The following is a 14,008-nucleotide window of genomic DNA, read 5'->3' on the forward strand; positions in this document are numbered from 1 at the left end:
AGAACTTCCTACCCCCTTCCATGTCGCCTATGGTCTTGTTTGTACAGTATGAACCCATCTCCCTGGCTGACTGAACCAGGAATGGTCATGTGACTCAGACTGGGACAATCAGCTTCTCTAGTCTAGAATTCTGGGGTTGGGGCCAAGAGATACTAGTGATTCTTTTGTGGCACTTGAAGAGTGAGACCTGAGAATTAACATCTCTTGCCATGTTCTCAGAGAAGCACAGAGCTGGGCTGCAGAAAGAGAAGAGTGAAAGAAAATGTCCAGAGACAAGTAGAGAAGAAAGACCAGGTATGTACTAACTTTCTGCCAGCTTTGCAATTCTTAGTTCTTGTACCTGGAGAGGCTCAACTGCATTCCCTGACTTAGAAACATGTGAGATGCCCCAGAATCCTTATAACTCAGCCTCCTCTTTTGTATCAGCTGGCTTGATTTGGTGTTTGGGGCTTGTGACCAAGAAAGCCTTGACTAAAACCAGTATGCTCTCCTCTGGGCACTGTTCAGGAACCCCTGTTTTTCTCTCTCAATCTCCTTATTCTGTGCTTCTACTGACAACCTTCTGCTTTCTGACTAACATCCTTTTCTTGAGATCTGTCAATACTTTTGATCTAACAACTGTAAAATCATGATGGCTCAAAAGCCATTTGGTGCTTTTGAGGTGACTGTGTGGCTGTTCTCTTACCTAATACATGTTATGTACATAGATCAAGACTTAGAAGGTTTGCCAGAAACTCAGTATCCATTTCCACCCCCTTCTATGGTTCCTTCCATATCTCAAGGGGAAGGCTAAAATATATTATCCAGGCTCTCTTGCAGCTAGGGTTTTCTGGATACAATTTAGATTTTATCAGTGAGATGCACTTGGGTGATATTTTGGAAAGTGAAAGTGAGTGAGACAGGGGCCATTTTCCTGCTACCATGCTACTGGCCAACAGGGTGAGACGTGTGTGCTTGAGGGGGACAGAGTCCATGTCCCAGTGTCTAGTCACCAGCTTCACGGTGAGGCACTAGTGGCAGCTTCCTGATCTCTGGGTTGTAACTAAGGTGGTGTAATTTTGACACCAATAGCCCAGGGAGAATCCCCTGACTTCTGCTCCTCCAGCCCTTCCAATGATTTTGTAAGTACCTTGATTCTCAATATGAAAATCTTTTTGCCTGAAATATTTAGAGTGATTTTGTTCTCTTGATTAAACCCTGACTGAGACAGAGAGCCATCTTATTTCCAAGTTTTAGTGAACACTTTATCTCCTTGAACCACAAGATACTGACTTCAGTGACTTCAGTGATATTTCTTCCAACCCCCTTGAGAAAATCTAAGCAAAAGTACTTGTCATGGTTTGAATTATGTCCCCCCAAAAATGTGTGTATCAATTTGGCTGGGCCATGATTTCCAGAATTGTGTGGTTGGCCTCCATTTTGTGATTGTAATTTTATGTTAAAGAGGATTAGGGTGGGACTGTAATACCACCCTTACCCAGGTCACATCCCTGATCCAATGTAAAGGGAGTTTCCCTAGGGTGTGGCCTGCACCACCTTTTACCTTACAAGAGATAAAAGGAAAGAGAAGCAAGCAGAGAATTGGGGACCTCATACCACCAAGAAAGCAGTGCCAGGAGCAAAGCGTGTCCTTTGGACCCAGGGTCCCTGCGCGGAGAAGCTCCTAGTCCAGGAGAACATTGATGAGAAGGCCGACAGAGAGAAAGCCTTTTCCTGGAGCTGACGCCCTGAATTTGGACTTTGAGCCTACTTTACTCTGAAGAAATAAATTTCTCTTTGTTAAAGCCATCCACTCATGGTATTTCTGTTGTAGCAGCACTGGATGACTAAGACAGTACTTGTCTTCTGAATCCATGATAATAGAAGTCAGAATATTTGTTATCTCTGGGAGTGAGGGAGCTATTGACTAGGAACGGGCACAAGGGAACTTGCTGGGGAGATGGACATGTTCTGGATCTTGCCCTGAATGGTAGTTACATGGGATATATACACTGGTGAAACTTCAACAAGCTGTTCACTTAAGATTTGTGCATTTTACTGTATGTGAATAATAGCTAAACAATTTTTAAAAGTTCTGTATTCTCAGTTTGCACCTGGTAGATGAATGTATTTAAACTAACATGAATAGAAACCATTTTTTGCTAATTTGTTCATTCACTCATTCATTTATCAAATGTTGCATGCTTACAATGTGCTATGTGAACACACACACACACACACACACACAAAACCGTTGGCCATCGAATCAATTCTGACTCATGGTGCCCCCATGATTTACAGAGTAGAACTGAGCTCCACAGGTCTTTGTTGGCTGTAATCTTTACAGAAACAGATTGCCAGGCCTTTCTTCCAGGGACCCGCTGGGTGGGTTCAAACCACCAACCTTTAGGTTAGTAGTCAAGTGTAAACCCCTTGTGCCACCCAGGGGCACCCGGTGGATTCAAACTGCCGACCTTTTGGTTAGCAGCCGAACTCTTAACCACTATGTCACCAGGGTTTCCATGTGAACCCTGGTCCCTGCTAATTTAGAGTGGAACCATGTGGAAATAAGCTGAGAAATTTTATCCCATTTGAAGGGGGAAAGGACTTGATTCATGAACTATGAAATGGAGGGAATCTTCTGATAGTTGAAGGGATCACAGTAAGTTCAATTTCCAGGTAATTGCAAAGGCAAGAACAGGCAAGGCCATGCCTCAGCCACAACTCTTTTCCAGACAGAGTCTCTGGAGCTGACAGGAGCTAGTTGGGATGCTTGAGCACCAAAGCAGACACCTTGGTCCTCTATTTCCCCCCATCAACTCTCCTGTCCTTCTGCATTGAACTTTGAACTTATGCAGCTTTGAACCCATGGACTACTCCTCACTCTTTCTCTTGACCACACCCTTGCTCCCTTTCCTCTCAGTTCTCTTGGAGCTACTGGGCAAAATCCTGATCCTGGAATGTTGCAGCTGCCCACCTTCTCTTCCTATCATGGGCTACTGATGGCTGCTGTGGAAACTCCCCTACCATGGCAACTGACTCTCAGCTGGACCCCCAAACCTGCCTGGCCACCCTTTCCCCTGCCCTAGTCACTGCCTCCTCCCCCCTCCCCCTCCTCCCGCAGCTATTTAAAGCTTCCAGCAACGTCTTCAAGCCTCTACCCCCACCCTTTTCCTCTCTCCCTCTTGGAAGACCACAAGCCCAGCTCCAGCCAGCTGGTGGGCATCCATCCTGCTGACCATAAGGGGAAAGAGTCTAGACTAGAGAGTGTGAATTGGTCATTACCTGCCCATTACCAGCATCAGGAAGCCAACTGTGCTACCTTTCCACTCATCACCTCTGGCAGATACTTCCCGTTCTTATGAATGTGATGATTTATTAATGAAAAATCGCTAGTCTCCAGATAGCCTCCCTCCCCCTCGGGAAGATCACACAGGAACCCTGCAAAGAGCAGCCTGCGAGATGCCTTGCACTGATCCCTCCCCATCATTAGTGAGAGCTGACAGGAGAAGCACCAAACCCTGGTTTTGGATTGTCGTTGCCTTCTTGTGGCGCTTCTGCACACATCTTGAGTTCTGGTGTGCGTTCTGTGTGGGGCTCGGGGCTGGGGAGAGAAAGGTGAATCACACTCAGGCCTGGCCCTCAAGGAGCTCACAGCCTTGTGTTTCTAACTCATTCCCTAGTGTTGGGATTTCTGGTCTGGGGTTTGCTCTCTCCTTTGTCCACCACCCCACTTAGCCTTCCAGTTGGAGTTTGTTTTCTTTTTTTGTTTGTTTGTTTGAATAAACCTTTTATCTTGGAAGGAGTGCCCGAGTGGCTCAAACGGTTAAGCTCTTGGCTACTAACCAAAAAGTTGGAGGTTCAAATTCACCCAGAGACACCTCAGGAGAAAGGCCTGGTGATCTACTTGTGAAAAATCAGCCACTGAAAACTCTGTGGAGCACAGTTCTATTCTGACTCACATGGGATTGCCATGTGTCAGAATTGACTCCACGGCAACTGGTTTTTATTTTAGAATAGTTTCAGCTTTACAGAGAAGTTTCAAAGATAGTACAGACAGAGAGTTCCCATGTACTGTACCCCACGCCCAGTTTTTCCTATTGTTAACGTCTTACATTAGTATGGTACATTTGTCACAACTTATGAGCCAATGTTAATACATAATTATTAACTAAAGTAAAGAGCCCTGGTGGCACAATGGTTAAGCACTCGGCTGCTAACCGAAAGGTCAGCGGTTCGAACGCACTAGCTGCTGTATGGGAGAAAGATGTGGCAGTCCACTTCCATAAAGATTACAGCCTTGGAAACCCTATGGGGCAGTTCTACTCTGTCCTGTAGGATCACTATGAGTTGGAATCAACTCGGCGGCAATGGAGATTAACTAAAGTCCTGGAGCTTTGATTCATTTCCTTCCATCCTCTTCTCCTGAGCTTCCTTGGGGTGAGTATGGGTGCTCTTTGCTTGACAGCCCCACCCCTCCACTCCTTCCTGCCTACAGTTCTTTCTGTCCCCCCTCCACCCCCAGCAATGATAACACCAGCAGGTGGGCCTCAACCCTGGAAGCCCTAGTGACCTGCAGTTCTGACTCAAGACGTGTGCCTGAGCCACCATGAGGTTTGCAGCAAGCATTGCATTCTTCCCACTTGTACTCATGTTAAGTCTAGTTGTATCAAATTCTACCAAACTGGAATGATCCTATACATAGTTAGCTTAATTGGAAATAATTTGGTTGCGAGTAACTCATTCACTCACCTTAGGACCTTAACATCTTAAAGAGGGGGCCTTTACTGGCAGGATATAAAGGCATATAGCAGCAGTGTTGAGTAAACAGCTTCTAAGACCATGAACTCTGTTATTTGACTGCCTGTATGACTGTGGGCAAATTATTTTACTTCTCAGTACATAGTTTTCTCATCTGTAAAATGGGGCTAAGAATAGTGTTTACCTCATAGGTCATATGAGGATTAAGTGAATTAAAACAGTGCTTGGCATAGTGAGCACTCAGTCATCCTTAACTAGAATAATGATGTCAAAGATGATTATAAGAGTATCTCAAGTAAGAACCACAGAGTAGGAAGTACATCAGCAACAGGACAGAAAAATAGGAAAGGAGATTTCTTTCATCCTCTTTTAATAAGGCCATGAGGTCTTCCTCTTTCCTGCCTTTCTTTGGGCATGTCTTAGTTACCTAGTGCTGCTGTAACAGAAATACCAGAAGTGGGTGGCTTCAAAGAACAGAATTTTCTTTTCTCAGGGTGTGGCTCTAGGGGATGTCCTTCTTTGTCTATTTTGGCATCTAGTAGCAATCCCAAGAGTTCCTGGGCTTGTAGGTGCAGCTGCTTCTGTTATTGTCAGATGGCATCTGTCTTCCCCTATTTGTTAGTGCCTCTGTGTCTAATCTGCTCTTTTTAGAACTCAGAAGTGATTAGGTTTAGGACACACCCTACACTGATATGGCCTCATTAACACAGCAAAGAAAACCTTATTCCCAAACAGGATCACATCCACAAGTATAGGGCTTAGGATTCCAACACATATTTTGTGGGGGCGGGACACGATTCAATTTGATTTGTTCTCTCTCCTCCTCAGCGGGCTGGGATACAGGGTGCAAAATGAAGCTTACATGTCTAGTGCCCTCAAGTTAGGAGACACAGCGTCAGTGTATTCCAAATTTCTGGAAGAGAGAAACAGAGAAGCCCGTCCTGGGTCTGGCAGCCTCCAGTGGTCCCGTCAGCTGTTGGTGTGTTTGGGTGTGGGGTGGAGTCAACCAATCTTTAGGACTTCCCTTTCCTGGCTGAGGAAGCAGCAGGTTCTCTCAAAGTGGGGTATATTTATTAGTTACCTATTGCTACACAATAAATCACCCTAAAACTTAGTGGCTTTAATCAACAATAATTGTGTATCTTCACAGAGTTTCTGCGGGCCAGGGGTTTGGGAGCAGCTCAGCTGGGTGGTTCTGGCTTACAGTCTCTCATGCCTATACAGTCAGAGTGGCGTCATCCTGAAGGCTTCTTCACTCACATATCTGGCGCCTGGGCTGGGAAGACTCAAACGGCTGGGGGCTGGAGTTGCTGGGGCTCGTCAGACATCTCTCTCTCTCTCTATGGTCTCTTCACATAGACTCTCCAGCATGGGGGCTTCAGGTAACCAGACTTTTTACATGGCGGCTCAGGCTTCCAAAAGTGTGTGTCCCATGAGAGAGCCATATCACCTTTTATGACCTAGCCTTAGAAAGTCACTCAGCGTCACTTCCTCTGTACTTTATCTGTCAAGGCAGTTATGAAGGTCAGCCCAGATTCAAGGGGAAGGAACATAGACTGCCTCCCACCTGTCAATGGAGGCATGTCAAAGTCACATTGCAAGAAGAGCATGTGGGTTGGGATATTTACTAGTGTGGCTATCTTTAGAAATACTACCTGCCACAGGGAGTTGCATATATGAGGAGAAAATTGTTGTCATATCTAATTTAATAGTATTTTACCCCACAGTATATTGTAAACATTTTCTGACATGATTATTCTTCTGCAACATCATTTTATAAAAAGTGTTAATTTTTAAAATTCGTGTTACCATAGTAATACATACTACTTGTTGAGAAGTGAGACCTTGTTACCACCTCCGGGGGGGCGGGTATCATCACAAGAGGATAGTAACCCACTCCATGGTTTGCAGGTGTCAGGGTCGCCAAGAAAGATGTGACTCCCACACAGGCACTGGATTGAACAACACTTTACTCACATAGAAAAGAAACAGAGCAAGGTAAGCTTCAATAGTGGGCATCAGTCCCCCAAGGCCAGCAGGACAGTCCTCACAGCTGATGCAGTGAGATGGTCTGTATGCAGCCGTCTGGTGCTGCAGAAGGACCCTGTTCCCTCCCTTCAGGGAACTGATAGAGCAGTGGGGTTGGCCAGGTGCCATATAAGGTGCATGCTTAGCTCAGCAGTTCCTAGGAATGTTGACTTGTGCTCAGGGCAAGAGGGGAGGGATGTGCTGATAAGCCACCAGCTGCTATGGGATGTGTTTTGGGTCAAGATGCCTCAAAAAAGGGAGTCAGCCCATACACTCATCTCATCCAAGAGGCCAGGCTGATGCTTCTGGTTCTAAGCACAAGGTTCATTTGTGAGTCACAGGGAAAGGCAGCTGGCTGCACTCAGACTACCCCCTTCCACAATACTCATTGTAAAAAAAATTCAAAAGACAAAAATGCACAAAGAAGAAAGTGGAAGGTTACCCCTTCTCTCCCCTCAATCGTACTCTCTAGGAGTAACAATAATTAGGAGTTCTAGATTTTCTAGATAAATAGGGTCTAGATTTTCCTCTATACCTATTCAATCATATAAAAACCAAACCCATTGCCCTCAAGTCAATTGCGACTCATAGCAACCCTACAGGACGGAGTAGAACTGCCCCCATAAGATTTCCAAGGAGTGGCTGGTGGATTCAAACTGCCAACATTTTGTTTAGCAGCCATAGCTTTAACCACTGCACCACCAGGGCTCCATTCAATCATATGTATGATTTTATTTTGTCTACAAAATGGATCATGTTACATATTCTTGCTCATTTTGCTTTAAAATGTCTCAGCTGTCTTCACATGTCAGGACGTAGAAATGTCTTTTATTCTTTTTCATAGGTACATAGTATTCCATTTATGTGTTGTGATGTCTGTAATTTAAAGTTCAGACAGTATGTTATATATGTGGATGTTCTTTAGTTTAAGCTACAATCCAGGGGCAGTCAGTTTCTCTCTACAGGAATTCACATTCCAGGAGTGGTCAGCTAGTTTTAATCAGAAAAGTCACCCTGCAAGTCTTTGTCTACTTTTATGTCCTTTCAACACCAGATGTTTTGCCACTTAGCATAGTGATTGTTCAAGTTAATCTGCATAATGGATATTAGAAGTGGGCTCTTATTGTTGAATTTAGAAGTATTTGATGTATATGGATTGGCTAAAATAGTTTAGAGATACTTCTAACACTTGGACAAACAGGGTGGTTGGATGGAGACAAGCATGTAGCCTGTGCCCAACGGTACCAAGGCTAGATATCTAATGGGACCTTTATCCAGCCATGAATTAGGAGATTCTGGTTGCCTCATGCCAACTATAAGGCTGATGGAATCCTGCTTCTAGAATACTGTAGCCTTTGCCTCGGATGAACGTTGCATGAAAGGGCAAGGACTGAAAGTTGTACTCCTTTGAGTCCACAGAAGAGATTGTGCGACTGTTGTTGTGCCTGGTTGTTAATACGTATGTGACAGGTTTTGGCCTGAGACTGGCTTTGTTGCAATCTGGTAGCAAGGTGGGGAATATGTTGTTGTTGTTAAGCTGCCATCGAGTCAGCCCCCAATTCATGGCAACCCCATGCACAATGGAACGAAAAGTTGCCCAGTCCTGCTCCATCCCCATGATCAGTTGCAGATTGAACCATTGTGATCCATAGGGTTTTCATTGGCTGATTTTCTGGAAGTAAATCACCGGACTTTTCTCCCTAGTTGGTCTTAGTCTGGAAGCTGTGCTGAAACCTGTTTAGCATCATAGCAACATGCAAGCCTCCACTGCCAGATGAGTGGTGGCTGCACCACCTTTCTGGGACTAATGGTGGCTACCAAAGAGCTTCATACTTGTGCCTGACCAAATTGGCCTATCATAATTTATTTTTCCCAGCCATTTCAGCAGACATTTAAAATGCTTCCAATGTTCTGTCTTTACACAAAATGCTGCAATACCATGCTTTTCACAAAATAAACCTTTTGAATAATTGCATAATATTTCATTGTGTGGATGCACCCTATTTTATTTATCTAATCCCCTATTTTTGTGTCTTAGGTTTTGGAAGAATCTAGATTTGAATCCAGATCTGGGGTCAGTGCCAAGCCCAAGCCTATCCCAAATACATCTAGACAAAGATTTCTGGCATATTGAATGTGGGAGTGAAATTCCCAGGAGCTAATTGAGGATTCCATTCCAGACATCAGTTGACTTTTCACCTGTCTGGGTCAACTTAAAATGATACCTTGCTCTTGTTTGTTGTTGTTGTTAGGTGCTGTTGAGTCAATTGCTATTCATAGCTACCCTACGTGACAGAGTAGAATTTCCTCATAGCGTTTTCTTGGCTGTAATCTTTAAAGAAGCAGATCATCAGGTCTTTCTCCTGCAGAGCCACTGGGTGGTTGTACGGCCAACCTTTTGGTTAGCAGCTGAGTGCTTATTAACCTTGTTATAAGTATGGTCTGAACAAACGCAAGAAATCCTGTTGTTACAAATCTAATGTTTTAACCAGGAAGGTGGAAAGCTCGGATTGTCAGTATATGGAGTTAAATATAACCTTATGCACAGAGCAACATATTTAACATCCTAATTAATAATTCAGAGCATCAAGTGCAGTGTGGAAAGATGTTATGTCTGCACTGCCTGCTTGTGGGAAAATTTGCTACCTTAACTGCACTGCACTCACCTTGTACCCACCAGCCAAAAAGCAAACGAAAGACAATTGCCAAGAAGTGGCAAGCAAATATTAATGACAGAGGGCAGGAATAGTATTATTCTAATTTACCAGTGATAGCCCCACTGAATAGAGTAGGACTTCTTTAAATCCCACCTCCTGAGACAATGGAGATTTTGATGTGGATTTTTGCCTTCATTATAGTGTTTTATAGTCTGTATTCCTAAGAACTGGGTCAGATTTTGCAGTATGTCTGTAATTTATTTTGGAGTGCCTGATACTTACATTACTAAGCAAGCAGTATTTATAATGCCATTCTAACACTGGAGTTTTTAAGTTAGAGGAGGTTTTTTTTTTTTTAATTGAAATTACAATTCACCCCGTACCGTACATTCTATAGAGTTCAATGTAACTTAATTTTTTCCTAAATGAATCCATCTATGATTTCCCCTCCTCCAGATTCAGCCTTTTCTGCCCCACACACTTCTTCTCCCCCACCCCCAGCCAGCCAAAAGTAAATTGTACCTTTTCAGACCCTCCAGAGTATTTTATCATTCTTTATCTTATACAGCCTCTTTTGTTGGAATTTTAATTTATTTCTAAACAAAGAGAACCAATTGCCATCAAATCAACTCTGACTCATGGCAATCCCATGTGTGTCAGAGTAGAACTGTGCACCATAGGGTTTTCAATGGCTGGTTTTTTGGAAGTAGATTGCCAGGCCTTTCTTCTGAGATACCTCTGGGTGGCCTCAAACCTTTAACCTTTCAGTTAGCAGCCTAGTGCGTTAACCATTTACACCAGAGAAGTTGCTAGTTAAAAGCTGTCTGGGTCCTATTTATAAGTTTATTCAGCTCAGCTTTATTTGCAATTGAAAAAGATTGCAAGCAATCTGAAAGTCCACCAATAGACGACTTACAGTTACATAACTTAAAGTACATTCCTACTTTGGATTACTCTGCAGCTGTAATAAGAAAAACAAAGCTCTTTATGGATTGATTGTTAAGATATACAGTTAAGTAAAAAAAAAAAATCAAGGAGCAGAACACTGTATATTGTATGCCACCATTAATGTCAAAGAGGGGACTATATATAGATATGGAGTCCCTGGATGGTGCAAACTTTAAATGCACTTGGCTGTTAACCTAAAGGTTGGAAGTTCGAGTCCACCCAGAGGCACCCTGGAAGAAAGCCCTGGTGATCTACTTTCAAAAACCATATGGAACACAGTTGAAATCCCAATGGATCACAGTTCTACTCTGACACACATGAGGTCGCTATGAGTTGGAATTGACTCAACGGTAACAGTTTTTTATTTTAATATAGATACATACATGTATATTTACTTGTGTATACATAAAATATCTCTAAAGGAAACACAAGGAACAGACAAAATTGATTGCTTTTTGGGAGAGGATCTGGGTGGTTGAGGGCAGGAGTGGGAGGGAGACTTTATATATTCTTTAGTACCTTTTGGATTTTAACCATGAGAATGTATTACCTGTTCAAAAAATAAATGAATAAAATGAAAATTCAATAACCAACAAAAGAAAGACAAAACAAGGACACAGATTGTTTAGGTGCCCTGGTGGCGTGGTAGTTAAGGGCTTGGCTGCTAACCAGAAGGTCAGTGGTTTAATCCACTAGCCGCTCCTTGGAAACCCTATGGGGCAGTTCTACTCTGTCTTATAGGGTCGCTATGAGTCGGAACTGACTTGACGGCAAAGGGTTTGGTTTGGGTTGTCTAGGAGGAGGCAGCAGGTCACCTTGGAGCCGACCTTGGTTCTGAGAGGTCCTTCCATGACCTTTCTTACCTGTGTAAACTTAGGGCCACCAGATAGTCATTGCCTGAGGGAGTGGTACAACTAGACCTTTCTTTGTGGCTGGATAGGGCCTGCCCCTTTCAGTATCCCTTGGCATGCAGGAAATGTCCCAGGGCTGGAGGGCTGGAGGGCTGGAGGGAAATTTGTGTGGGGGTCAAGGAGATTTCTGAACTTAAAGGAAACAGCCTCAGTACTTCACTTTTGAGGACTCTCACTTCTCTGATGGGTTGGGAAGGTCCTGGTGCGGGTCTGTGGGGACATGGGAACCCTTGCAGAAACTCACCAGAAGGAAGAGGCTTGACTAGGCTTACCACCATGGCATAGACTATTGCTGGGGAAGGCAGATTCCGGCCCTAGGTGGGGCTGGCCCTGCAAGACCTCAGGTGTGTTGTGGAAACAAGAGCTGAGTGTTTCAGGAGAAACTTAAGAGCCATGCCCTTGGGATCCCTGTTCATGGTGTCTTATTCCCAGGGCTCCCCAGAAGGAGGAGTACTCCTTCCTCGAAGAGCCACCATGGATGGCCTGGGCAGGCTCAGGACTAGCTGTGAATAAGGATGGATGACCACTGATTTTTTATCAGTAAAACTTAGGGGCAGCAACAGCAGCCAAAAAGAAGGTGCCTGCTGGTGGACTGCTTAGATTATCCAGTTCTTTCTCCTTGAGATTTTGGAAGCAGGACTGGGATGGAGTTGAATTGACATCTTAGATAATTCACCAGGGAAGAGGCCCCAGGAGAGAAACTGGACTTTTTATTAGTCTGGGCATGTGGGGCCTAAAGTAGTTAATTTGAATATATAAAAGTGACTGAATGATATTAAGGTATTATTGGTAATTTTTTGAGGGTGATATTAGTATTGTGGTTATGTTTATAAGGATTCCTTCTCTTGAAAAGTAAAATCCTGAAGTATTTATGGATAAAAGTATATGATGTCTGGGATTTACTTCAAAACATCCAACAGGGAGGAGCAGGGAGGGAGGAAAAAAATGGGTGGAGTATAGATGAAACAAGATTAGCTCTGAATTGATAATAGTCGAAGTTGGGAGATGGGTATATGGGGTTCATTATGCTACTCTCTTTACTCTTGTGTAAGTTTGAAAACTTCCATGATACACTGTTAAAAAACAGAGTGAACTTATGTAACCCCAAGCTGGTAAAACCTGTCCTACCAAGTATGCTTTTATGCTATTTGTTCCTGAGCTTGTTCTGTCTCTCCAGGTCTAGCGTCAACTCTCTGAAGTAAAGAACTTGTCTTAAACATCTTTGCATCTCAGTGTCTGAGTTTGTTGCTGGGCACATGGAGGCAGTAGAGGATAGTGGTTAAGAGGAAGAGTACTGGACACCTTCGAGCTCACACTGGGCATGACCACTTACTAACTGGGCAAGTAACTCAGCTTCTCTCTGCCTCAGTTTCCTAATCTGTAAAACAAGTATAAAGAAAATAACATGCCCTAAAAGGTTGTCATAAGGATTAAGATAGATGATATATAAAACTTTTAATATAGTGCTTGATATATAGAAAGGTTAAAAATGTTTATTATTATTAATATTAAGCACTCAGAGTATTTAATGAATGAATGCCTGGATGAATAAAGGTCTGTGAGGGACAGTATTATTACAAAATCTATACTTTTTGTTTTATAGTAACCTCCCACTTTTTTTTTTTGTGCTTTAAGTGAAAGTTTACAGTTCAAGTTAGTTTCTCATACAAAAATTTATACACACACTGTTATGTGACCCTAGTGGCTCTCCCTATAATGTGACAGCACACTCCTCCTTTCTACCCCAGATTTCCCGTGTCCATTCAACCACCTCCTGTCCCTTTCTGCCTTCTCATCTCACCTCTGGACAGGAGCCACCCATTTAGTCTCATGTATTTAGTTAAGCTAGGAAGCACACTCTTCACGAGTATCATTTTATGTCTTATAGACCAGTCTAACCTTTGTCTGAAGAGCTGGCTTCGGGAATGTTTTTAGTTCTGGGTTAAAGGAGAGTCCAGGAGCCATGTCTTCTGGGATCCCTCCAATCTCAGTCAGACCATTAAGTCTGATCTTTTTACTAGAATTTGAGTTCTGCACCCCACTCATCTCCTGCTGTGTCAGGGGGACTCTCTGTTGTGTTCCCTGTGGTCACTGGTGGTAGCCAGGCGCCATCTAGTTCTTCTGGTCTCAGGCTGATGGAGTCTCTGGTTTATGTAGCCCTTTCTGTCTCTTGGGCTAATACTTTCCTTGTGACTTTGGTGTTCTTCATTCTCCTTTGCTCCAGGTGGGTTGGGAACAATTGATGCATCTTAGATGGCTGCTCACTAGCTTTTTAAGACCCCAGACGCCACTCACCAAAATGAGATGCAGAACATTTTCTTAATAAACTTTGTTATGCCAGTTGACCTAGATGTCCCCTGAAACCATGGTCCCCAGACCCCCACCCCTGTTATTCTGTCCCTCAAAGTGTTTGGTTGTATTCAGGAAACTTCTTAGCTTTTGGTTCAGTCCAGTTGTGCTGACTTCCACTGTATTGTGTGTTGTCCTTCCCTTCACCTAATTCTTATCTACTATCTAGTTAGTGAATCCCCCTCTCCCTCCCTCCCCACTCTCATAACCATCAAAGAATGTTTTCTTCTGTGTTTAAACCTTTTCTTGAGTTCTTACAATAGTGGTCTCACACAATAGTTGTCCTTTTGCGACTGACTAATTTCACTCAGCATAATGCCTTCCAGATTCATCCGTATTATGAGATGTTTCACGTCTTCATTGTTGTTCTTTATC

At 43.5% G+C, this 14,008-nt stretch overlaps 1 long non-coding RNA gene across 1 annotated transcript in view; it reads left to right on the forward strand.

Annotated features, from left to right (window-relative positions):
• Window positions 1–266: 266 nt before the first annotated feature.
• LOC111820680 (uncharacterized) overlaps window positions 267–14,008 on the forward strand; it is a 22,719-nt gene continuing 8,977 nt past the window's right edge. Inside the window, exons 1-2 of the long non-coding RNA XR_002824201.1 lie at window positions 267–294; window positions 6,652–6,738. This is a non-coding gene — a long non-coding RNA (uncharacterized LOC111820680). The remainder of the gene's footprint in view (window positions 295–6,651; window positions 6,739–14,008) is intronic.

Source organism: Trichechus manatus, unplaced genomic scaffold, assembly GCF_000243295.1.
Source record: "Trichechus manatus latirostris isolate Lorelei unplaced genomic scaffold, TriManLat1.0 scaffold00046, whole genome shotgun sequence".
NCBI classification, from domain to species: Eukaryota; Metazoa; Chordata; class Mammalia; order Sirenia; family Trichechidae; genus Trichechus; species Trichechus manatus.